The sequence below is a fragment of the Taudactylus pleione genome, unplaced genomic scaffold, assembly GCF_031769625.1.
Source record: "Taudactylus pleione unplaced genomic scaffold, aTauple2 ptg000093l, whole genome shotgun sequence".
Classification (NCBI taxonomy): Eukaryota; Metazoa; Chordata; class Amphibia; order Anura; family Myobatrachidae; genus Taudactylus; species Taudactylus pleione.
This window is the reverse complement of record NW_028284495.1, coordinates 2,642,973-2,669,059: the sequence shown is the minus strand read 5'-3', so window position 1 is coordinate 2,669,059 and position 26,087 is coordinate 2,642,973. Positions and strand designations below refer to the sequence as shown.

The window sequence follows — 26,087 nt, the reverse complement described above, 5'->3', positions numbered from 1 at the left end:
CCTACTATGATATGATGTAGGCATGGTTTGGTTGAATCTGGATGTGATTTGGGTAGATCATGGAAAAAGCTTATTATGTCATATGTTTGCTTTTTGAAATATTGGCAGGTATGACTTAAGGCCTAATTATTATTCCATCACGTGGCTCACTATCACTAGCGTCACTATTATTATTATTTATTTATGTAGCACCAGCATTCCCTATTGCACAGACGCCAACTGTCAGCCACTTTACAATAGTTTTCCCTTTTATTCAACTTTAAGGTGTCAGTGTCACTATGTATACACACACACACCTATAAATAAAACTGTAACTTTATCAGTAATTGTAACATTTATTGGCAGTTTCATTTTAGACCGAATTGTCCAGTTTTAGAATTTTTGGCTGTCTGTCTGTCTGTCTATTTGTTTGTTTATTTGTTTGTTTGTTCCAGGTTTACTGAAAACCTACTGAAAATTGAGATAAAACCTTCACTATTGTATGTATATTTCAGGGAATAGAATAGGCTATATTATGATAATTACATACTTACATAATTACTCAAGGGGGGTAAGTAGGAAACAATATACCAAACTGTGTGCCAGGCTGTGTGTCCTTAGGGCGAGTGGTGGGAAAAGGTACAGCCGGCGGCAATCTGTGAGCACTGGGCTGCGTGACCTGCGTGTGGCGGGTAAAGATGTGGCCAGTAGCAGTCTGCCAAATAAAATGTCAGGTGATGGCACAAATAACAGCTAGTATATATATATATATATATATATACATATATATGTATACTGTATACACACACAAACGCCCTACGGTGGTTCTATAAGTAAGGTAGCAAGACCTCTCACGTGTGTAATGTTCTTTATTTCATGCGAATTTCCTGCCACGCCAGAGCAGATAGACCACTACTTCCCCTCACGGCCATTAGACTGTGCCACATATCAGTCATACTGTCCCAACATCAGTTGCAAGATGGCGGGGCTGGCAGAAACATGGTCAAACACTGAGGTGCATAGTGTGATCAGATTTCTGCATCTAAAGGGAAATTCATCGCCAACCTGTCTAGGTGTACAGTGATAACATCATGTCATGGAAACTGGTTTGGGTTTGGTGCACTGCCTTTGATATCAGCAAAACAGACGTACAAGATGAGCAGCGATCCAGCCGGCCAAGCATGTCCACCCCAGATGGCAATTTGTGCTGCATTGAAGGTCTGATTAAGGAGGAGAGACGTATTTGAGTCAGAGATATTGCTGATGAACTGAACATCGTTCATGAGCAGCTGGGGTACAGGAAAAAGTGTTCATGTTGGGTACGACGGTGAAGTTCAGCAAGCCGCCATGTCCTGGCTTCAGGCACTTGACACAGATTTCTTCTATACCGGGATAGATGCCTTGGTGTACTGTTGGAACAAATGCCTAGACAATTATGGGGACTATGTGGAAAGATAACTCTGTCACATAAACGATGATAATCCTCCGGTGCCTGTCCAATATATCACATATGACTCCACCAGAAACGGGACGGCACTCAGAGATTAGTAAGCAAAAAAAAAAAATCTCTGAGTGCCGTCCTGTTTCTGGTGGAGTTACATATGCATATATATATTAGAGATGAGCCGTTCGGATTCTGTGGAATCCGAACTGCTCCAACCATACGGGATCCCCGCCTGACTCGGATCCCCATTCGGAGCCGAACGGTGGCCGCCTGATGTCGGATTCTCGCTAGAGAATCCAACATCAGGGCTCCTCGAGTGTAGGGCAGAACGCTGTGATAGCGGTCTGCCCTACACAGAACAAACACACAGCCGCCAGCGGCAGCTGTGTGTTTGTTACAGCAGCCAAAGAGTCACACAGACTCTCATTGGCTGCTGCACGGAGGGAGCTGGCTGGAGCTCACTCAGGAGCTCCGTCTTCCGGCTCCCTTCTCGTCACGTGGCAGCAGAGCGGACGGCGGCTGGAGCGGGGATACAGGTAATTTTTTTTTCATGTGTGTATGGGGGCCTGCTACTGGAGGGGCCTGCTAATGGGGGGCCTACTACTGGGGGGGGCATACTACTGGGGGGCATACTACTGGGGGCCTGCTAATGGGGGGCATACTACTGGGGAGGCCTGCTAATGGGGGGCATACTACTGGGGAGGCATACTACTGGGGGCCTGCTAATGGGGGGAAAACTACTGAGGGGGCATACTACTGGGGGCCTGCTAATGGGGGGCACACTACTGGGGGGCATACTACTGGGGGGCCTGCTAATGGTGGGCATACTACTGGGGGGCATACTACTGGGGACCTGCTTATGGGGGCATACTACTGGGGGTGTCCTACTGGGGGCCTGCTAATGGGGGCATACTATTGTGGGGCATGCTACTGGGGGCCTGCTAATGGGGGGCATACTATTGGGGGGCATACTATTGGGGGCCTGCTAATGGGGGGCATACTACTGGGGGGGCCTGCTAATGGTGGCATACTACTGGGGGGCATACTACTGGGGGGCCTGCTAATGGGGGGCATACTACTGGGGGGCATACTACTGGGGGCCTGCTTGTAGGGGGCATACTACTGGGGGGGCCTGCTAATGGGGGGCATACTACTGGGGTGGCATACTACTGGGGGGGTATACTACTGGGGGCCTGCTAATGGGGGGAATACTACTGGGGGCCTGCTAATGAGGGGCATACTACTAGGGGGGCATACTACTGGGGGGCATACTGCTGGGGGCCTGCTAATGGGGGTATACTACTGGGGGGCTGATAATGGGATGCATACTACTGGGGGGGCATACTACTACTGGGGGCACTGCATAGGGGGACCTACTACTAAGGGGACTGCATAGGGGGCACTACTACTGTGGGCATTGTATAAGGGGCATTACTACTGTGGGCTTTGTGTATAAGGGTCACTACTGTAGGCATTGTGTAAAAGGGGCACTACTGTGTGTCGTAACATAAATAAGAGACACTACTTTATGGTGTAATGTGAATCAGGGGCACTATGTGCGGTGTAATGTGAATAAGATTGTGCACTGTGACTCCTTGGGCCGTAGCCCACTTTGTAAGTACTGTGATTCTGCTGGCCGTTTCCCACTGGGTGGGTGCACTACTTTTCATTTCTGCCACTGCTGTGTGGCAATGTGTCATAGATGTGCTTTATACTGTGGTGTCTGTGTCGTTGTGCCGCTGCTTTGTCGCTTAGTAACCAGTCAGCTCACTGCAACCTTTGGCCAATAATGTTGAAAACAATATTATAAGCTGTGAGGTGTTCTAAATTGACTGGAAATTAATGTTATTGAGGTTAGTAATATACTCTAGGAAGAAAAAAAAGACCAATTTATGTGATTTTAGCTTTTTTTTGTAAATTTTTGTAAAAAAATCCAAATCCAAATCCAAAGCCAGTCACCGCAGTTTAGCAAATCCAAATCCAAAGCCGGACGACGAATTAGAACCAAATCCAAATCCAGCAAAAATGGTCTGGCGCACATCCCTAATATATATATATATATATATATATATATATATATATAAACAGTATATATATATATATATATATATATATTGACAGCACCGTATATATATATATATATAAATATATATATATATATATATATATAAAATAAAACTCTGAGACTGCTCTCAATAGTTATAATAGAAGGTGCACAAGTCCAGAAGTAGTTAATGTGTAAACACACTCACCTCTTGCCCAAAGGGTGAAGTAAAAGACCGGCACTCACATTCAGTCCATAGCCCCTGACAAAAACTGACAAGGCTAAGTTGAAATGGCTGTTGGACACCTACCATCACACCAGTCTGTATGTTTGCTATGCTTTTGGAATAAAGGCCCTCATTCAGAGCCACTCGCTAGCGGCAGTACGCTCGTTCCGAGCGATGTTCGCACATCTGCGCATGCGTACGGTTTTAGTACGCATGCGCGAACCAGTCAGTGCAGCCGAAAATCGTTGGTACGCAATATAGCGAGGGCCTGCTATTTTGAGTGACAGAATGAGGCGTATGTGGGTGGTAACAGGGGAAGGTGCTTGAAAACGGGGAGTGGAGATCCGAACGCAGGCGTGCTTAAAGGTCAAAACGGGCGTTTTAAGGGAGTGCATAATTAATACAGCAGCGTCATTGACCACGTCACTTGTTTTTTTTTAACTCAGAACTGCTCGCAAAATAGCGGTTGAAAACACCAACCACAAGAATAGCGAGCAGTTCATACGCTGTACGATGTACTCGATTAATCTAATAAATAGCGGACATGACGTATGATGCGTGCGGCCAGGGGGCGTTTTTATCAAATAAACGAGCGTATGTTTTGCTCGCTCGTTCAGACTTAGAGGTGGGAACAGACTGCAATTTGCGAACGGATCATTTGAATAGCCACCCCTTGTTTTTGAACGAACGACCACAAATAGCGAACGGCTCTGAATCAGGCCCAAAGCCTTTTTGGAACTGAATGTGAATGCCGGTCTTACACTTTATCCTTGGGTAAGAGGTCAGTGTGTTTATATATATATATATATATATATATATAATCATGCAGAGTCCACACTCACTTAAATAATTCAACTTGCTGGGGTGCTTCCATCAATATTCAGTACAGGAAAAAACCCAAGTACCAAAAACATAAGCATAATAAAGGGAATGAGAATTCTCAGTCTGTTTTATGATGTTGGAATAAAGAATACAATTTAAAATTGCTGACAGACTGGTGAGTGCACCCCTTTATTTTATTTTATATATATATATATATATATATATATATATATTAATGTGACACTTGTTACTTAGTACAGTGCAGTTCCTGTGAGGACCCTGAGCAGTCAGCCAAATTCCTCAAGATGGAAAAGTGGCCAAACATTATTATTGATTCCAGCTCAAGCTGAGAGGGGTGGTCCGGGTGTGCACCGGACCACCCATTAGCTAGATCATCCAGAAATTTTAATTTAATCATGGCCGGCATGTTCGCCCGGTCAGGGACACGTAGTGGGAGGTACCGGATACCTAGTAACTCCACTGCCTTCTGATCAATTCGATAACTGGCCCTTGTATGTACGTAAATGCTTCCCCCATAGGTTTCAATGGTGGGAATGGGTTATTAGTGGTCATTCCCACCATTGAAACCTATAGGGGAAGCATTCATTGGCTGAGAGAGCCAGGGGCTCGCCTCTCTCAGCCAATGGATGCTCTCCCCATAGTTTTCTATGGAAGGAAATCTTGGAAGATGCCACATTGGGGAGTACTGTCCTTAAAGGACAGTACTGTGTCAATAATAATAATAATAATAATAATAATAATTTTATTTATATAGCGCTTTTCTCCTAAAGGACTCAAAGTGCTTTACATTTACAGTACAAAATACAAAATAAGCTTAAACAAGGGACATTAGTGTAATGCTTGGGTGAATAGGTGAGTCTTGAGTCTATTTTTGAAGGATTCTAGAGTGGAGGCCTCTCGAACTGTGCGGGGAAGTGAGTTCCATAAGGTTGGAGCCACAAAATTGAAAGCGACCTGCCAGTGAGAAATGATTTGAACCAGCTAAGGACTGTGCCATCCAGTCCACAGAGATTTTTCATTCGCTCAATTAGGATCCCGTGGTCCACAGTATCAAATGCTGCTGATAGATCCAGAAGGATTAAGATTGAACAATCACCTCTGTCTCTTGCCATCAGAAGATCATTAAGCACACATACCAGGGCTGTTTCAGTGCTATGTCTTCTCCTGAATCCTGACTGGAATGGATCATAAATTTCATGGGTTGAGACGTGGGTTTCCAGTTGCATTGCCACCACTTTTTCATTGACCTTTCCTAGAAAAGGAAGGTTTGATACTGGTCTATAGTTGGTCATGCAGTCAGGGTCTAAATTAGGTTTTTTAAGAAGTGGTCTAACAATTGCTTCCTTTAGTGGTTCTGGAAAAATGGCTGTTTGCAAAGAGAATTTAACTATTTTTGCAATTACAGGGCCAATAATGTCTATACAACCTATGAGAAGCTTGGTTGAGGCAGGGTCCAGATCACAGGTGGTGGGTCGCAACATTCTGATAATTTTAGCAATGTCTTTTAGATCCATTATGTCAAAGCTGTTCCAGGGAGACAGGTGGCTTACCTTGATAGTTTGGCACTCCTTTGATGGCACTGTGGGGATTCCAGCCCGGATGGAGGATACTTTATCTGCAAGGAATTTTGCAAACTCATTGCATCTTGACTGGGAGAGGGATTCATCATGCTGCAGGCATGCTGGTTTTCAAAGCATCTCCACTGTATGGAAAAGCTGAGCTGGCCTATTGTTTGCAATAGGTGTCTGGAAATGTGAGTTTTTTTGATTTGTCAAGATGTGGGATGCCTGCATGTAACGTAGATGATCTGACCCAAGGGGTAGGTGAGTATGTAATTTTTTTTTAAACAATCGGGAATGCAACTTGGGCAAGTGGACAGAATGGCTACAGGAAGTGAAGGTTAATATATATTGTGTGTATATATGTGAGTGTATGCATGACTAAAAAATAAATACAACATTTGGTGTATGTGTGTCCTGTTTTTTCTTTTAGATTTCTTTTACAGGACTACTACAGGTACCAGCGGACCCTTAATGCCCATGCTTGCTGGTACTTGAGGTTTGCCAAGTACCAGCATGCAGGAGAGGCTTGCTGGGATCTGCAATCCTCCTGTAAATGACAATATTATTCTATTTTTGACACAAATGGAAAATCAACTTGGCATCCACTGCTCAGGGGTACCAGAGATATCCCCAGGCTTCAGGGCAGGCCTTGGGTGCCTGGGAGAGAGGAACCCCTTTATTGGGGGTCCCCATTTCCTCAGGAATCCTCAGCCTGACAAGGGAGGGATGCTGAATGCTTCGGCCGGGGGTACCAATATAAGCGTGTGCCCTGGCTGTGGCATTACATGCCCGCTAGAAAGAGCCCGGTACTGTTTGTTTTAAATCCGGGGATCCCTACGTCATTTTCCCCCATATTTCACAACCAGGACTGGCTCAGGAGCATCGTGCTGGGTGCATAAAATACAGGGCACCTATATGTCTTTTTTTCCCCTTATTTTCACAAACAGGACAGCTACAAAAATGACCGGTGTTGGTTGTGCTTTGGGGGGAGGGGTCCAACGCATTTTTCTTTTTACATTTTTGACACTTTATTTACTTGTACACACACATAAGCACTGCACACATCACACTGATCTGTACAGGCTTCTCCAAACACTCTATGAGGTGGTCAAAATTTTATGGAAATTAATGTTATTGAGGTTAATAAACAGGCCCAAATTATGTGATTTTAGCTGTTTTTATTCATTTTAAATAATATATGTAGATCCAAAACCAAAATCAAGACACGTGAGAGTGGTTTTGGCAAAATCAAAACACGACGATGAAACCAAAACAAGGGGGTTGGCGCATATCTCTAATATACTGTAAATATACCTCTCTTGGTAGAAAAAATGAAGAATTGGCACTTACTGAGAAATGAAGATATAGGTGGTTTATTATTAGAAATAGAACAACATAACGAGTAATTATTTTTATTTACATTTTACAGAGTCCCACTGTCAGTCACTTTGTATGGTTTATCCCTCTTCTTCAACTTGAAGGTGTCAGTGTCAATATATACAGTGTGTGTCTGTGTGTGTGTGTGTGTATATATATATATATATATATATATATTAGGGGTGAGCGGGTTCGGATTTCTGAAATCCGAACCCCCCCGAGCCCCCCCGATCCGAGTCCGATCCGAGTCAGGCTCGACTTTTCCCGCCTGACTCGGATCTGAAATCGAGGCAAAACGTCATCATCCCGCCTTCCGAGTCTCGCGGGTTTTGGATCCTATATAAGGTACCCGCGTCGGCGCCATTTTCTCACTCGGCTGTGGACAGTGAAGAGGGAGGGTGGGAGTTAGGGCTGTGTAGTGTAGTGTAGTGTAGTGCTGCTGTTGTCCACTACTTCAAAGTCCATAGGGGCTGGCTGTGTTGTGCTGTGCTGCTGTTGTTAATAGGGGCTGTGTCCACTACTTCAAAGTCCATAGGGGCTGGCTGGACTGTGTTGTGCAGTCAGTTCTCCATAGGGGCTGTGTCCACTCCAAAGTCCTGTGCAGTGTCCCAGTCCTAAAGGAGAGCTGTAGTGTTGTCCAGGGGGTGCTCTGTCCATCAGGGGCGCTCCCCCCAAGTGCTAAAAAAATAATATATTTTCTGTGTTTGTGAATTGTGTGCGCAGTAGCCGCACGTGCATCAACAAAGTAGTGCCAAGCGTGCGCCTGTGTCATAAGTAAAGGGCCGGCTGGCTTGACCGTTAAAGGGTGCTGTAACCCCCGAAAGTACACTCCAGTCCAAACCAAAAAAAAATTATTTTCTGTGTTTGTGAATTGTGTGCGCAGTAGCCGCACGTGCATCAACAAAGTAGTGCCAAGCGTGCGCCTGTGTCATAAGTAAAGGGCCGGCTGGCTTGACCGTTAAGGGTGCTGTAACCCCCGAAAGTACACTCCAGTCCAAACCAAAAAAAAAATTATTTTCTGTGTTTGTGAATTGTGTGCGCAGTAGCCGCACGTGCATCAACAAAGTAGTGCCAAGCGTGCGCCTGTGTCATAAGTAAAGGGCCGGCTGGCTTGACCGTTAAAGGGTGCTGTAACCCCCGAAAGTACACTCCAGTCCAAACCAAAAAAAATATTATTTTCTGTGTTTGTGAATTGTGTGCGCAGTAGCCGCACGTGCATCAACAAAGTAGTGCCAAGAGTGCGCCTGTGTCATAAGTAAAGGGCCGGCTGGCTTGACCGTTAAAGGGTGCTGTAACCCACAAAGTACACTCCAGTCCAAACCAAAAAAAAAATTATTTTCTGTGTTTGTGAATTGTGTGCGCAGTAGCCGCACGTGCATCAACAAAGTAGTGCCAAGCGTGCGCCTGTGTCATAAGTAAAGGGCCGGCTGGCTTGACCGTTAAAGGGTGCTGTAACCCCCAAAGTACACTCCGGTCCAAACCAAAAAAAATATTATTTTCTGTGTTTGTGAATTGTGTGCGCAGTAGCCGCACGTGCATCAACAAAGTAGTGCCAAGCGTGCGCCTGTGTCATAAGTAAAGGGCCGGCTGGCTTGACCGTTAAAGGGTGCTGTAACCCCCAAAGTACACTCCAGTCCAAACCAAAAAAAATATTATTTTCTGTGTTTGTGAATTGTGTGCGCAGTAGCCGCACGTGCATCAACAAAGTAGTGCCAAGCGTGCGCCTGTGTCATAAGTAAAGGGCCGGCTGGCTTGACCGTTAAAGGGTGCTGTAACCCACAAAGTACACTCCAGTCCAAACCAAAAAAAAAATTATTTTCTGTGTTTAGCCGCACGTATATATCAAATCGATATAACATAAATGGAGGACCAAACTTTCTCCGATAAAAATAAAATAGAGAAAGATCAAGAACCACTTCCTCCTAGTGCTGAAGCTGCTGCCACTAGTCATGACATAGACGATAACATGCCATCAACGTCGTCTGCCAAGGCCGATGCCCAATGTCATAGTAGAGGGCACATACAATCCCAAATGGCAAAGTTCAGGAAAATGACCTTGAAAAAGACATTTAAATCAGCTGAAGAGAAACGTAAACTTGCCAATATGCCATTTACGACACGGAGTGGCAAGGAACGGCTAAGGTCGATCCCTAGTATGTTCATGACTAGTGGTTCAGCTTCACATGACGATGGAAGCCCTCCTCCCACTAAAAAAATCAAAAGAGTTAAGCTGGCAAAAGCACAGCGAAGAACTGTGCTTTCTAAGAAGATATCACAAATCCCCAAGGAGAGTCCAAGTGTGGTGGTGGTTGCGATGCCTGACCTTCCCAGCACTGGACGTGAAGAGGTGGCTCTTTCCACCATTTGCACGCCCCCTGCAAGTGCTGAAAGGAGCACCCACAGTCCACTTGCTGATATGCAAATTGAAGATGTCACTGTTGAAGTACAACAGGATGAGGATACTGGTGTAGCTGGCGCTGAGGAGGAAGTTGGCGAGGAGGATTCTGATGGTGATGTGGTTTGTTTAAATCAGGCTCCGGGGGAGACAGTTGTTGTCCGTGGGATGAAAAAGCCCATCACGGTCATGCCTGGGCAGAAGACCAAACATTCCACCTCTTTTGTCTGGCAATATTTCTATCCAAATCTGGACAACAACTGTCTTGCCATATGTACCATATGTAAAGGTGAAATAAGTAGGGGTAGGGACGTCAACCACCTAGGAACATCCTCCCTTATACGGCACCTGCAGCGCGTTCATAAAAAGTTACTGTCAAGTTCAGAAACTTTGGCTAAGACCGTAAGCAGTCCAGGGACACCTAAATCCCGTTGTCCTGTTGTATCCAAGCGCCTGCAAACCACACCGTCAACTCCCTCCTCGTCAATTTCCTCCTTAGTCAGGATCGGAAGTAGTCCTGCAGGCCATGTCACTGGCATGACTGACTCTCCTATCCGGGATTCCTCTGGAGGATCCTGCATTGCTACGCCTACTGCTGCCGCTGCTGCTGTTGCTGCTGCTGGGAGTCGTTCATCATCCCAGAGAGGAAGTAGGAACACCACTACTTTTACTAAACAATTGACCCTCCAACAGTCCTTAGCGAGGAGGATGAAGTACGACAGCAGTCATCCTGAAGCAAAACGTATAACTGAGGCCTTGACTGCTATGTTGGTGTTAGACGTGTGTCCGGTATCCGCCATTAGTGCAGTGGGATTTAGACAATTGATGGAGGTAGTGTGTCCCCGGTTCCAAATCCCGTCTAGATTCCACTTCACTAGGCAGGCGATACCGAGACTGTACAGAAACGTCAGAAAAAGTGTCCTCAGTGTCCTGAAAAATGCCGTTGTACACAATGTCCACTTAACCACGGACATGTGGACAAGTGGAACAGGGCAGACTAAGGACTATATGACTGTGACAGCCCACTGGGTAGATGTATCACCTTACGCAGCAACAGCAGCAGCGTCACCAGTAGCAGCATCTCAGAAACGCCAGCTCGTTACAAGGCAGGCTACGCTGTGTATCACCGGTTTCAGTAAGAGGCACACCGCCGACAACCTCTTAGAGAAACTGAGGGAAATCATCGCCCAGTGGCTTACCCCACTTAGACTCTCCTGGGGATTTGTGATATCTGACAACGCCACCAATATTGTGCGGGCATTACATCTGGGCAAATTCCAGCACGTCCCATGTTTTGCTCACACAATAAACTTGGTGGTGCAGAATTTTCTGAAAAGCGACAGGGGCGTGCAGGAGACGCTTTGGGTGGCCCGAAAAATTTCTGGCCACTTTCGCCATTCAGCGACTGCGTGCCGAAGACTGGAGCGCCAGCAAACACTCTTGAACCTGCCCCGCCATCACCTGAAGCAAGAGGTTGTGACGCGGTGGAACTCAACCCTCTATATGCTTCAGAGGATGGAGGAGCAGCAAAAGGCCATACAAGCCTATACATCCACCTATGACATAGGCAAAGGAGGGGGTATGCACCTGACTCAAGCGCAGTGGAGAATGATTTCCGTGTTGTGCAAGGTTCTCCAGCCCTTCGAACTTGCCACACGTGAAGTCAGTTCAGACACAGCCAGCTTGAGTCAGGTCATTCCCCTCATCAGGCTTTTGCAGAAGCAGCTGGAGAAAGTGAAGGAGGAGCTAAGACGGAGCGATTCCGCTCGGCATGTGGGACTTGTGGATGAAGCCCTTCATTCGCTTTGCCAGGATTCCGGGGTGGTCAATCTGTTGAAATCAGACCACTACATTTTGGCCACCGTGCTTGATCCTAGGTTTAAAGCCTATGTGGTGTCTCTCTTTCCGGCCGACACAAGCCTGCAGAGGTGCAAAGACCTGCTGGTGAACACACTGTCAGCTGAAGCGGAACGTGACACGTCAACGGCTCCTTTTTCATTTTCTCCCGCAACTGGGGCTGCCAGGAAAAAACTTAGGTATCCTAAGCAACCCGCTGGCGGAGATGCAGGGCAGGCAGGACCAAGTTTGGACATCTGGTCCGGACTGAAGGACCTGGCAACAATTTCTGACATGTCTACTGTCACTGCATATGATACTGTCACCATTGACAGAATGGTGGAGGATTACATCGGTGACAGCATCCAAGTAGGCATGTCAGACAGTCCATACCTGTACTGGCAGGAAAAAGAGGCAATTTGGAGGCCCCTGTACAAGCTGGCTCTATTTTACCTGAGTTGCCCCCCCTCCAGTGTGTACTCCGAAAGAGTGTTTAGTGCAGCCGGGAACCTTGTCAGCGAAAGGCGTAGGAGGTTGCTTCCACAGAATGTGGAGAAGATGATGTTCATCAAAATGAATTATCAGCTCTTCCAGGCAGACCAGCCTCCAGAAGGTACAGAGGGACCTGTGGTGGTGGATTCAAGTGGGGACGAGTTAATACTTTGTGAGGATGAGGATGTACACACTGAAGAGGGTGAGGAATCGGTGGATGAGGAGGATGAGGATGACATCTTGCCTCCGTAGAGCCAGTTTGTGCAGGGACACATTAATTGCCAGCTTGTTTTGTGGGGGCCCAAACGAACCAATCATTTCAGCCACAGTTGTGTGGCAGACCCTGGCGCTGAAATGATTGATTTGTTAAAGTGTGCATGTCCTGTTTATACAACATTCCCAAGGACAATTCCATCTTGCACTTCTTTTTTTTCTTTGCATTATGTACAGTTTGGGGCCTAGTTTTTCTAACTGCCATCCTGTCTGCCACTGCAGTGTCACTCCTAGATGGGTCACGTGTTTGTGCCGCCCACTCGTGTCGCTTAGCATAGTCATCCAGCTACCTCGGTGCAACCTTTTGGACATGAAAACACTATTGTGAGGTGTTCAGAATAGACTGGAAATGAGTGGAAATTAAGGTTATTGAGGTTAATAATAGCATAGGAGCAGAGAAACCAGCAAATTCTGTGATTTTAGCTGTTTTTATGCTTTTTTAAAAAAAAATACAGATCCAAAACACAAAACCCAGAACCCAAAACACGGAAGGGTGGTTTTGGCAAAACCAATCCAGATCCAAAACACGAAGAAAGATCCAGATCCAAAACCAAAACACAAAACACGAAAAGTGGCCGGTGCACACCCCTAATATATATATATATATATATATATATATATATATATACTGTATATACACATTGTATATATGCACACACTAGTTTTGCAGCTGTGACTACTGCAAACACGGTACACTGAGATTAATTAGTTATCATACTTGTAAGAAAAATCGGATGACCTGAAATACATGAACATTCAATAGTCCCTGTAAAAGTATAATACATCCGCTTAATGTGTTACTGGCCTTCTAATAGCATTATGGTGTGTATTGATCGTATACACATTGATTTGCTGTAGTATAAGTTACTGCATATTGCTTGCGTTCAGCTTCCACATATTCTCAGAGTACATCATATTAATCTGTAAACTTGACACGGGTATGTTCCATACAACAGATTGTTCTAGCTAACAGAATATAGATATTTCCTGAGCAACGTTAGGACTTTAAAGCTGTTCCCAGTTTCAATCTTTTTTTTACATAAAAGTAAATAAATAGATAAGATAGATAAGAAAAATAGTGCCCATTGAATACCATACTTTTCTACACATTCCTATTGTATGTGATGCCAAGCAGGGCCGGTCCTAGACCAAGTGGAGCCCAGGGCGAGAATTGTCTTTGACGTCTCCTCCCGTCCCACCACCACCCAAAAATAGCACAAAAATCAACTTATAGGCTTCTTCATGCACCCAAAATTCATGTACAGATTTTAAATTGGTGAAAAACACTTATATAATTTTTCAACTCTTAGTAAAAAATGCAAAAATCAACCATTTGACCCCTATTAAAAGCCCCAAATACTGGGATTAGTTGAAATCCGGACCGGACAAGATTCCGGAACGCCGGACTGGGACAGCTCCCTGCAGCGACCTCTGCTGCTGAGGAGCTGTCAGCTGTATAATGCGAGTCCCCTTCCGGGGGGTGTGTTAGTGACAGGCAGGGAGCCTTCATTACAGTGGCTCCCTGCCAGACCAGATGCCGTCACACCGGAACGCGCTGTCTGTCCGAGGGAGCCGGCTGTAATCTCCCCCCCCCCCCCCCGGTGACAGGCTTTCACTACACGGCACAATACAACCCCCAGACACAGCTTCTTAGCAGCAGAGCTGGTCCGTTCCGGCATCTGGTCCGGCAGGGAGCCACTATAATGAACGCTCCCTGCCTATCACTGACACCCCCCCGGACGGCGACACGCATTATACAGCTGACAGCTCCTCAGCAGCAGAGGTCACTGCAGGGAGCTGTCCCAGTCCGGCATTTCGGAATCTTGTCCGGTCCGGCTTTCACCGATACCCCCAAATACTTTGCTTACAGCCACTAATAACCTTTTATACTGTTTCCCAGTGTTAGTAGACACTTTTCAGGGGTACTGGGTGATTTCTCCACATTTAACGCGGCTAAGACTAGGCAGAATTTCTGCACGACCACCGGACTAAGACTCAGTGTACAGTATATGCAGCATGTAGTATATATATAGTGCTTATGCAGCATGTACAGTATGTAGTGTATGTGCAGCATTGTACGTATATGTAGTGGATATGCAGCATGTAGTGTAAATGCAGCATGTATATGTAGTGTAAGTGCAGCATGTATGTATGTATGTATATGTAGTGGATATGCAGCATGTAGTGTAAATGCAGCATGTATATGTAGTGTATATGCAGCATGTAATGTATATGTAGTATTTATGCAGCATGTATGTAGTATATATGCAGCATGTATGTATATGTAGTGTATATACAGCATGTAGTGTAAATGCAGCATGTATATGTAGTGTATATGCAGCATGTAATATATATGTAGTATTTATGCAGCATATATGCAGCATGATTGTGTATATGTAGTGTATATACAGCATGTAGTGTAAATGTAGCATGTTTATATAGTTTATATGCAGCATGTATGCATATGTAGTGTAAATGCAGCATGCATATGTAGTGTATATGCAGCATGTGGTGTATTTGCAGCATGTAGTGTAAATGTAACATGTATATGTAGTGTATATGCAGCATGTAGTAGTGTATATTAGGGGTGTGCACCGGCCACTTTTCGTGTTTTGTGTTTTGGTTTTGGATCTGGATCTTTCTTCGTGTTTTGGATCTGGATTGGTTTTGCAAAAACCACCCTTCCGTGTTTTGGGTTCTGGGTTTTGTGTTTTGGATCTGTATTTTTTTTTTTAAAAAAAGCATAAAAACAGCTAAAATCACAGAATTTGTTGGTTTTTCTGCTCCTATGCTATTATTAACCTCAATAACCTTAATTTCCACTCATTTCCAGTCTACTCTGAACACCTCACAATAGTGTTTTTATTAGAGATGAGCGGGTTCGGTTCCCTGAGAACCGAACCCACCCGAACTTCGGGGATCCAGGGCTATCCGAGTCCAAGCTCGGATCTCCCTGTCTGCCCCGGATCCCTTTCCCAAGGCAAAACCTCGAGATCTGCTGTCAGATCTCAAGGTTTTGCCTCGAGCGGCCATTTAAAAAAAATGCCTTTGCCTTTAATGGGCAAAGTGCTGATTGGCTGACAGAGCCGCCTGTCACGGCTCTCAGCCAATCAGCATTATGGTGATCATTTGCATGTAGCACGGACCCGGGAGATCCGTGCTACATGCATCTGTGTGATTGACAGTGACACAGAGCACAGATGGGTCAGTGAGACCCGTCTGTGCTGCTGTGTATTTCAATGACACAGATGCGCGCACGGACCAGGAGATCCGTGCTACTTGCATCTGTGTCATTGACACAGAGCACTGACGGGTCCGTGAGACCCATCTGTGCTGCTGTGGTAAAAAAAAAAAAAATCCTGTGTAAAAAAAAAAAAAAAAAATGGCGTGCTACCCCCCCCAAAAAAAGAGCAACCAGCCCCGGGCATTAGTGACCCAGTGCTGGGTGTGCTTAAATACAGGGGACAAACGACGTAGGGGTCCCCTGTACTTAAGCACAACCAGCACCGGGCTTGTTAGAACCAGCGCTGGTTGGCAAAATACGGGGGACAAATGACGTAGGGGTCCCCCGTATTCTGCGCAACCAGCTCTGGGCTCTGATCCTGTCCTGGTTCTGGAAATACAGGGGAACAAAATGAGTAGGGTTCCCCTGTATGTTCCAGAACCAGCACTGGACTTTTTCTAGCGGGGGGCTGATGCCACAGCCAGGGGAGCCCTATCACCGGGCCCCCCAGCCGCAGCATCAACCCTGACAGCTAGTCAGCCCAGGCCGAGTATTCCTGGAGAGCTGGGGACCCCCCCAATAAAGGGTGGTGGCGGTGGGTGGCGGGTTGATAGTGTGGTGTGGTGTAAATAAATAATATCAAACATTGGCCCTCATTCAGAGCCGTTCGCTATTTGCGGTCGTTCGTTTAAAAACAAGGGGTGGCTATTCAAATGATCCGTACGCACATTGCAGTCTGTTCACACCTCTAAGTCTGAACGAACGAGCAAAACATACGCTCGTTTATTTGTTAAAAACGCCCCCTGGCCGCTCGCACCATACGTCATGTCCGCTATTTATTAGATTAATCGAGTACATCGACCAGCGTATGAACTGCTCGCTATTCTTGTGGTTGGTGTTTGCTACCACAAATTTGCGAGCAGTTCTGGCTATAAAATAACCCAGTGACGTGGACAATGACGCTGCTGTTTTAAATATACACACCCATAAAACGCCCGTTTTGACCTTTAAGCACGCCTGCGTTCGGATCTCCACTCCCCATTTTCAAGCACCTTCCCCTGTTACCACCCACATACGCCTCATTCTGTCACTCAAAATAGCAGGCACTCGCAATATAGCGTACAAACGATTTTCGGCCGCACTGACTGGTTCGCGCATGCGTACTAAAAACCGTACGCATGCGCAGATGTGCAAACATCGCTCGGAACGAGCGTACTGCCGCTAACGAGCGGCTCTGAATGAGGGCCATTGTCTTTATTAAAGTTTACCCTGCGGTTCCCACCATTGACTACAATGGAGGGAGCCGTTCATTGGCTGAGAGACAGGAGATGACCTCTCTCAGCCAATGAACGCTTAGCAGTGGGGTTTCCATGGTGATACTCCGCCGCTAAGCTCTCATTCAGGAAGTACCGTTCTATAGAACGGTACTAAGTTCTTGGATCGGATTTTCATTTTTTTTTTTGCCAAGTCCCGGGAATACCTACTTTGGAACGAAGAGGACAGAACCTCGCATAGGAGATGGTGAGTATGTTTTTTTTTCACAGGTCCCCTATGGATACTCTACCGGACAAGTGGACCGATGCTACAGGGTTACATAGGTGAGTATGTGTACATGTGTGTGTGTGTATGTATGTTTAATAAACTTATACTGTCACGGTGTGTGTGTCCTGTGTTTTTTAAAACATTTTTTTACAGGTGAACTACAGGTACTAGTGGGCCCTTAATGCTGGTACTTGTGGTTCTCCAAGTACCAGCTTGCGGGGCAGGCTTGCTCAGACCTTCAGTTCTACTTGTAAAGACAATGGCCCTCATTCAGAGCCGCTCGTTAGCGGCAGTACGCTCGTTCCGAGCGATGTTTGCACATCTGCGCATGCGTACGCTTTTTAGTACGCATGCGCGAACCAGTCAGTGCGGCCGAAAATCCTTTGTACGCTATATAGCGAGTGCCTGCTATTTTGAGTGACAGAATGAGGCGTATGTGGGTGGTAACAGGGGAAGGTGCTTGAAAATGGGGAGTGGAGATCCGAACGCAGGCGTGCTTAAAGGTCAAAACGGGCGTTTTATGGGTGTGTATATTTAAAACAGCAGCGTCATTGACCACGTCACTGGGTTATTTTATAGCCAGAACTGCTCGCAAATTTGTGGTAGCAAACACCAACCACAAGAATAGCGAGCAGTTCATACGCTGGTCGATGTACTCGATTAATCTAATAAATAGCGGACATGACGTAGGATGCGTGCGGCCAGGGGGCGTTTTTAACAAATAAACGAGCGTATGTTTTGCTCGTTCGTTCAGACTTAGAGGTGTGAACAGACTGCAATGTGCGTACGGATCATTTGAATAGCCACCCCTTGTTTTTAAACGAACGACCGCAAATAGCGAACGGCTCTGAATGAGGGCCAATGTTTGATATTCTTTATTTACACCACACCACACTATCAACCCGCCACCCACCGCCACCAGAGGTGGAGGGGATAGCCCCGGGCTATCAGCCTGGGCCTGGGGTGCCCTGGAGAGGGTGAACCCTCTATATGGGGGGGTCCCCAGCTCTCCAGGGATCCCCGGCCTGAGCTGACTAGCGGTCAGGGCTGATGCTGCGGCTGGGGGGCCCGGTGAAAGGGCTCCCCTGGCTGTGGCATCAGCCCCCCGCTAGAAAAGTCCAGTGCTGGTTCTGGAACATACAGGGGAACCCTACTCATTTTTTTCCCCTGTATTTCCAGAACCAGGACCGGATCAGAGCCCAGAGCTGGTTGCGCAGAATACGGGGGACCCCTACGTCGTTTGACCCCGTATTTTGGCAACCAGCGCTGGTTCTGACTAGCCCGGTGCTGGTTGTGCTTAAGTACAGGGGACCCCTACATCATTTGTCCTCTGTATTTAAGCACACCCAGCACTGGGTCACTAATGCCCGGGGCTGGTTGCTCTTTTTTGGGGGGGGCACACCATTTTTTTCTTTTTTTACACAGGTTTTTTTTTTCTTTTACCACAGCAGCACAGACGGGTCTCACGGACCTGTCATTGCTCTGTGCCAATCACACAGATGCATGTAGCACGGATCTCCCGGGTCCGTGCTACATGCAAATGGGCACCATAACGCTGATTGGCTTCCTGTCTGCCACTACAGTGCCACTCCTAGATGGGCCACGTGTTTGTGCCGCCCACTTGTGTCATTTAGCATAGTCATCCAGCTACCTCGGTGCAACCTTTTGGCCTAAAAACAATATTGTGAGTTGTGGGGTGTTCAGAACAGAGTGGAAATGAGTGGAAATTAATATTATTGGAGTTATTAATAGCTTAGGAACAAAAAAAAGGCCCATTTTATGTGATTTTAGCGTTTTTTTTATTTTCTAAGAAAAAATCTAGATCCAAAACACAAAACCCAGAACCCAAAACACGGAAGGGTGGTTTTGGCAAAAACAATCCAGATCCAAAACTTGAAGAAAGATCCAGATCCAACACCAAAACACAAAACACGAAAAGTGGCCAGTGCACACCCCTAGTTTTTATGTCCAAAAGGTTGCACTGAGGTAGCTGGATGACTATGTAAGCGACACGAGTGGGCAGCACAAACACGTGGTCCATCTAGGAGTGACACTGCAGTGGCAGACAAGATGGCAGTTTGAAAAACTAGGCCCCAAACAGTACATAATGCAAAGAAAAAAAAGAGGTGCAAGATGGAATTGTCCTTGGGTCCTCCCACCCACCCTTATGTTGTATAAACAGGACATGCACACTTTAACAAACGAATAATTTCAGCGCCATGGTCTGCCACATGACTGTGGCTGAAAGATTGGTTCATTTGGGCCCCCGCAAAACAAGCTGGCAATTAATCTGTCCCTGCACAAACTGGCTCTACGGAGGCAAGATGTCGTCCTCATCCTCCTCATCCACCGATTCCTCACCCTCTTCAGTGTGGTGTACATCCTCATCCTCACAGAGTATTAATTCGTCCCCGCTGGAATCCACCACCACAGGTCCCTCTGTACGTTCTGGAGGCTGGTCTCCCAGGAAGAGTTGATAATTCATTATTATAAACATCATCTTTTCCACATTTTGTGGAAGCAACCTCCTACGCCTTTCGCTGACAAGGTTCCCAGCAGCACTAAACACTCTTTCGGAGTACACACTGGAGGGGGGGCAACTCAGGTAAAATAGAGCCAGTTTGCACAGCGGCCTCCAAGTTGCTTCTTTTTCCTGCCAGTACAGGTACGGACTGTCTGACATGCCTACTTGGATGCTGTCACCGATGTAATCCTTTAACAGACAGACGCACGCTTGTCGCTGCTGCTTTGAGGATGGAGGTGCAGCTACAGCCCACACAATTCACAAAGACAGAAAAAAAAATAATTTTTTATTTTTTGTGGAGCACACTTTGATGGTTACACCACCCTTTAACAGACAGATACACGCTTGTCGCTGCTGCTTTGAGGATGCAGGTGCGGCTACAGCCCACACAATTCACAAAGACAGAAAAAAAAAGAAGAATTTTTCATTTTTTGTGGAGCACACTTTGAGGGTTACACCACCCTTTAACAGACAGATACACGCTTGTCGCTGCTGCTTTGAGGATGCAGGTGCGGCTACAGCCCACACAATTCACAAAGACAGATAACAAAAGAAGAATTTTTTTTTTTTTGTGGAGCGCACTTTGAGTGTTACACCACCCTTTAACAGACAGACGCACGCTTGTCGCTGCTGCTTTGAGGATGCAGGTGCCGCAACAGCCCACACAATTCACAAAAACAGAAAAAAAACAAGAATTTTTAATTTTTTTGGAGTGCACTTTGGGGGTTACAGCACCCTTTAACGGACAAGCCATCCGGCCCTTTACTTATGACACAGCTGCTCCTTTGTTGATGCTAGTGCAGCCACAATGTACACAATTCACAAACACGGAAAATAATTCCTCCACCATTCTGTCAGTGGTGACAGTATCATATGCAGTGACAGTAGACATGTCAGAAATTTACATTGTTGGCACGTCCTTCAGTCCGGACCAGATGTCCAAACCGGCCCTTGACTTATGACACACGCGCACGCTTGGCGCTGCTGCTGTGTTGATGCACGTGCGGCTACTGCGCATACATTTCGCACACAAACACAGATAAAAAAGAATTGTTTATTTTTTGTGTAGTGCACTTTTGGGGTTACACCACCCTTTAACAGACTTATGGGACACAGGCGCACGCTTGGCACTGCTCCTTTGTTGATGCACGTGCAGCCACAGTGCACACAATTCACAAACACAGAAAATTATTTTTTATTTTGTTTGGAGTGTACTTTGGGGGTTACACCACCCTTTAACAGACGAGCCAGCTGGCCCTTTACTTATGACACAGGCGCACGCTTGGCGCTACTTTGTTGATGCACGTGCAGCCACAGTGCACAGAATTCACAAACACAGAAAATAATTTTTTATTTTGTTTGGAGTGCACTTTGGGGATTACAGCACCCTTTAACGGTCAAGCCAGCCGGTCCTTTACTTATAACACAGGCGCACGCTTGACGCTACTTTGTTGATGCACGTGCGGCTACTGTGCACAGAATTCACAAACACAAAAAAAAAAAAAAAATTTTTTTTTTTGGAGTGCACTTTGGGGGTTACAGCACCCTTTAACAGTCAAGCCAGCCGGCCCTTTACTTATGACACAGGCGCACGGTTGGCATTACTTTGTTGATGCACGTGCGGCTACTGCACAATTCACAAACATAGAAAAAAAAAATTTTGGAGTGCACTTTAGGGGAGCACCCCTGATGCACAGATCACCCCCTGGACAACACTACAGCACCCCTCTAGGACTACAGCCTTTATGGGACACTGCACAACCCAGTCCAGCCAGCCCCTATAGACTTTGAACTGGACACAGCCCCTATGACTGCAACTGACTGCACAACACAGCCCAGCCAGCCCCTATGACAGCAGCACAACACAGCCCAGCCAGCCCCTATGGACAACAACAGCACAACGCAGCCCAGTCAGCCCCTATGGACTGAGTGGTCACAGCCCCTATGGACAACAGCAGCACAACACAGCCCAGCCAGCCCTAGCTCCCACCCTCCCTCTTCACTGTCCACAGCCGGAGTGAGAAATGGCGCCGAGGTGGGAACCTTTTATAGAATCCAATACCCGTGAGATCCGGAAGGCGGGATGACGTTTTGCCTCGATTTCAGATCCGAGTCAGACGGGAAAAGTCGAGCCTGACTCGGATACGACTCGGATCGGGGGGGGCTCGGGGGGGGTTGGATTTCAGAAATCCGAACCCGCTCATCCCTAGTGTATATGTATTGTTTATGCAGCATGTGGTGTATATGCAGCATGTCGTGTATATGTAGTGTTTATGCAGCATTTAGTGTAAATGTAGCATGTATATTTAGTGTATATGCAGCATGTATGTATATGTAGTGTAAATGCAGCATGTATATGTAGTGTATATGCAGCATGTATATGTAGTGTATATGCTGCATGTATATGTAGTGTAAATGCAGCATGTATATGTAGTGTATATGCAGCATGTAGTAGTGTATATGTAGTGTTTATGCAGCATGTGGTGTATATGCAGCATGTAGTGTAAATGTAGCATGTATATGTAGTTTATATGCAGCATGTAGTGTAAATGTAGCATGTATATGTAGTGTAAATGTAGCATGTATATGTAGTGTTTATGCAGCATGTAGTGTATATGTAGCATGTATATGTAGTGTATATGCAGCATGTAGTGTAAATGTAGCATGTATATGTAGTGTATATGTAGCATGTATATGTAGTGTTTATGCAGCATGTAGTGTATATGTAGCATGTATATGTAGTATAAATGTAGTATGTATATGTATTGTATATGCAGCATGTAGTGTATATACAGTGTAGATGCAGCATATGATATATATGTAGTGTATATGTAGTGTTTATGCAGCATGTAGTGTATATGTAGTGTATATGCAGCATGTAATGTATATGCAGTATGTACTGTATATGCAGCATGTATGTAGTAGTGTATATGCAGCATGTAGTGTAAATGCAGCATGTATATGTAGTGTATATGCAGCATGTATGTATATGCAATGTATATGCAGAATGTAGTGTATATGTAGTGTTTATGCAGCATATGGTGTATATGCAGCATGTATAGTAGTGTAGATGCAGCATGTAGTGTATATGTAGTGTATATGCAGCATGTAGTATATATGTAGTGTATATGCAGCATGTAATGTATATGATGCATGTAGTGTATATGCAGCATGTAGTGTATATGCAGCATGTAAGGCATATGCAGCATGTAGTGTATATGCAGCATGTAATGTATATGCAGCATGTAGTGTACATGCAACACGTAATGTATATGATGCATGTGGTGTATATGCAGCATGTGGGGTATATGCAGCATGTAGTATAATTGCAGCTTGTATATGTAGTGTATATGCAGCATATAGTGTATATGCAGCATGTATGTAGTAGTGTATATGCAGCATGTAGTGTATATGTAGTGTTTATGCAGCATGTGGTGTATACAGTATGTAGTGTATATGTAGTATGTGGTGTATATGCAGCATGTAGTGTAAATGCAAAAAGTATATGTACTGTATATTCAGCATGTAATGTATATGCAGCATGTAGTGTATATGTAGCATGTAGTGTGTATGCAGCATGTATGTAGTAGTGTATATACAGCATGTATGTAGTAGTGTATATGCAGCATGTATATATATGTAGTGTATATGCAGCATGTAGTGTGTATGCAGCATGTATGTAGTAGTGTATATGCGGCATGTATGTATATGTAGTGTATATGCAGCATGTAGTGTAAATGCAGCATGTATATGTAGTGTATATGCAGCATGTAATGTATATGTAGCATGTAGTGTATATGTAGTATATATGCAGCATGTACTGTAGTGTATATGTAGTGTATATGCAGCATGTAGCATACTTGTAGTGTATATGCCTTCCCTGTGTGCCCTGCTGTCTGTAGCCAAAGCAGCCTATAAACTTGCCGCTCTGTCGCAACAGACAGTATGGACCAATTGCCTGGTGGGCTGAAGCGGAGGAGGAGGCAGCAGAAGCTGAAGAGTATGCGAGCTGGGGATGAAGAGGAGGCAGCCAGTAGCCAGAGAGGAGGTGGACTGCAGCTGTATAGGAGACAGCTGGGAGCTGAAGACTAACAGACAAGGCGTAACCAAGCGGATATTGAGGGGCCTGGTTGACTGCGGCTGTTCCCTTCCAGGCAACAGAGTTTCGGGTGCCTTGAGCTGCCACGGATCCCAAGTGATAAATTAGTTACATATGTTACTTTTGTGATATACATCAGTTTTGCATTTTCTTTTATCCATAGTATGTAATCACGTCAGTAACATTGGACCTGATTCAGAGTTGTACACGATCATCGCTACGCAGCAGCAATGCTAAAATTTGCTAATACAGCAGGAGGCACCTGAAGAAAAAGAGACACCTCCTGCCAGCATCGCAGATCTGAGTGCTGCGTCATAAGACGCAGCATTGTATAACCATCACGATTTAAACCTTGGGGAGCACCACCAATGACAATAACCTTAGGGAACACACCCATATACTATTTGTACATTGTTTATAATTGATTATCTGAAATATAATACAGGTGCTCCTCACTTAAGCTTCTGCCTGTTTAACAACTGCTGGGACTTACGACCGCCTACACGACCTGTGATCAGGAAGCCCGGCGGCACCTTCACCTGGCACAGCAAGTGAGGAGCATCTGTACCTTAAAAAGTCTAGTGCAAGCTCAAATGCCAACCGCCTGTTAGCTCAGCTTACTAAGAATGACCGCCATAACTGCTTAGTCAGGGCCAAGAAATCTGTGCATACCCTAGCCTTGGCACACCTACAAAACGGGGATGACACGCCCCCATTCTGTAAACGGTCAGAGTTGCTTCCTTCTTCCTGCCCCAAACAGCCGCAGCGTGACAATTATTCTGCGTCTTAGCGGGCACTGCGAGCGATCTCACAAGACCCTTTTCTGCAAATGCGCAGTTCTCCCGCCATTGGACTTGTATGCAAACCATCTATTGACCTATAGTGGATGGCGAAATCTTCCAACAGGAAATAACAGGCACTGGAGGAGTTGTATCAAACCTCCTAAAGAGGACAAGTGGAGAACATCCTCGATGGAAGAAGACACGTATTTACGGCAAGCATTCACAATTTGGTGAAGATCTCCTACAACTATAGGTCTCACACAGAGCCGTAACTAGAATTTTTGGTGCCCTGTGCCAGAGACAGCATTTTGTGCCTTCCCCCCTTCCCCCATTTTTTAAATAGAGACAAATAGTGCACCTGAAAAAGGCCATATGGGGAAGGGCCGGGGAAGAGATAGGGGTACTCCTGGGGCAACCAGGAGATGCTGGGGATAAAAGAAGAGGAAGCTACAAGTGAAAATGATAATAAACAGGAAAATTGACAGGCCCAAACAGCCATGGCACAGGTCGCTCTACCCTAGTTACGGTCCTGGACTCGCACAAGCTCTAATATTTGTGATCCACAAACAGGTCACAGAAATTAACAATTGGTCCTTTCACCATTATGGATCAAACCCTCTTAATCACACAGCTTGATTTGACAATACCATGAGGAAGATGAAAAAGAACTGATGCCAACTAGAGAAACAATAAAGGACAACACAAGCTATAGAGGACATTGCTCGTTTTTGAAAGATATAAATGGTTGAGGGCGAGGATCATTAAATTGACATAGAGGTTAGTGTGACACTCGACAGATTCAGTTGTTGTCTTACGGCGGGATTGAACACTAGGTAGTTCAAAGACAAGCATAGAAGACATGACAGGGCTCATGTAGAATATGATGTATGTCTGCTTTATTTGTGTACAATAAGTATTTCAGCACTGCACATATGCACTATAGTGTGTACTCATACATCCTTAATTAGATGTTGCTGCATTTTATACTTACGACTCGCTACAATTGTAGAAGCAGGACACAAGAGGGAAGGGGTGGGCAAGTGTAGGTTGAGTACAGAAAGCACATATCCAAGTAATTACTGAAACAGACCTGGAGACACCTGTCAGAGGATGTACAGTATCTGTTACGGGTACTGATGAGCTGGTGCAACAAGATATAATAATGATCATAAGGATGATCACAAGCACTAGCTGGCTGTTCTTCTGATTGGATTATTATGGATTGACCACTCTAGTTGATATTATTTAATTCATTAGTGTGGTAGCTATATTAAATGAAGTTGCAGCAATCCATTACACCACTAAATTGATATGTTCGTTTGGACGGCTGCAGAAAAAAAAGATTCTCAAGAAAGTTTTAAAGGGAAAAATAACAAGGAATTGTATTTAATGGGGTCCTGGACCTACTGTATCTTGAGATGCATCTGACTGATAATATTAGCATAA

General features: G+C 45.4%; 1 protein-coding gene across 1 annotated transcript in view; it reads left to right on the top strand.

Annotated features, from left to right (window-relative positions):
• Nucleotides 1-26,087, top strand: part of RP1 (RP1 axonemal microtubule associated) — a 668,735-nt gene that overhangs the window by 425,926 nt on the left and 216,722 nt on the right. The gene's annotated exons all lie outside the window — the stretch shown is intronic.